The following is an 865-nucleotide window of genomic DNA, read 5'->3' as shown; positions in this document are numbered from 1 at the left end:
CGTGGGAAACGTCTGACGCGCACTTCACGGAGGAGCAAATGGAGGCCCCGGCCGTCATTGTGCACGGACACACTATAGGCAGTACAGAGCCGGGCATGGGACCCTCTCAGTGTAGCCCAGAGTCCCCAACCCCCACCAGTGGAGGGCTCCTGCATCATGTGATCGAGCTTGTGCATAAAGCAGGAGTTTCTACACAATCGTGTGAGGTGGAATCTCGGTTAGCTCTGAGGAATGTAATTATCTTCCATAATTAAAAAATATCACATTGGGATCTTTGGGCAGCCTCGTGCAGTGTTTAGGGGGTGGAACCCCTTGGTTCCCTTCGAAAAAGTTTTATTTTCCCGAGATTTTTGCACACCCCTAAACTCTTTCTATTCCCCAAGTACACAATAACATTGCTTAGGCTTTAGCAAAACTGAAGAAATATGCTGATTATTTTTCACTGCCTCAAAGCAGTGCGTTTATGTGGGAATCGCTTACTGTATTTCTTTTTCTTTCTTTTTTTTTTTTTAGGCAGTCTCCCTCTTATCCAGACTGGAGTGCAGTAGCGCAATCACCGCTGTCTGCAGCCTCCACTTCCCAGGCCCAAACTATCCTCCCGCCTCGGCCTCTGAGTAGCTGGGACGTCAGGCGTGCACCACCACCCGATTAATTTTTGTGGAGATGGGATACCGACATGTTATCCAGGCGGATTACTGTACTTATTTCTAATGTGATTTTCAAACTGCTTCAAAACAAAACCTAAGTAACTTAGTTTCTCCAGAAGGTATTTTTGAACTAAGGCTAAGTTAAACTGTCTTTACTAATAGCAAATAAAAAGATGACATATGATCATGTTTTGAACTCAGCAGTTTTTTTATTATTC

The 865-nt window shown here is 44.7% G+C and overlaps 1 long non-coding RNA gene across 1 annotated transcript in view; it reads left to right on the top strand.

Moving 5' to 3' along the window:
- Positions 1 to 865, top strand: part of LOC105501752 — an 11,431-nt gene continuing 10,566 nt past the window's right edge. Inside the window, exon 1 of the long non-coding RNA XR_001000233.1 lies at positions 1 to 233. This is a non-coding gene — a long non-coding RNA (uncharacterized LOC105501752). The remainder of the gene's footprint in view (positions 234 to 865) is intronic.

Source organism: Colobus angolensis, unplaced genomic scaffold (genome assembly GCF_000951035.1).
Source record: "Colobus angolensis palliatus isolate OR3802 unplaced genomic scaffold, Cang.pa_1.0 Scaffold75, whole genome shotgun sequence".
NCBI classification, from domain to species: domain Eukaryota; kingdom Metazoa; phylum Chordata; class Mammalia; order Primates; family Cercopithecidae; genus Colobus; species Colobus angolensis.
Note: the sequence above shows the minus strand (reverse complement) of the source record. Positions and strands in the feature narration are given on the sequence as shown.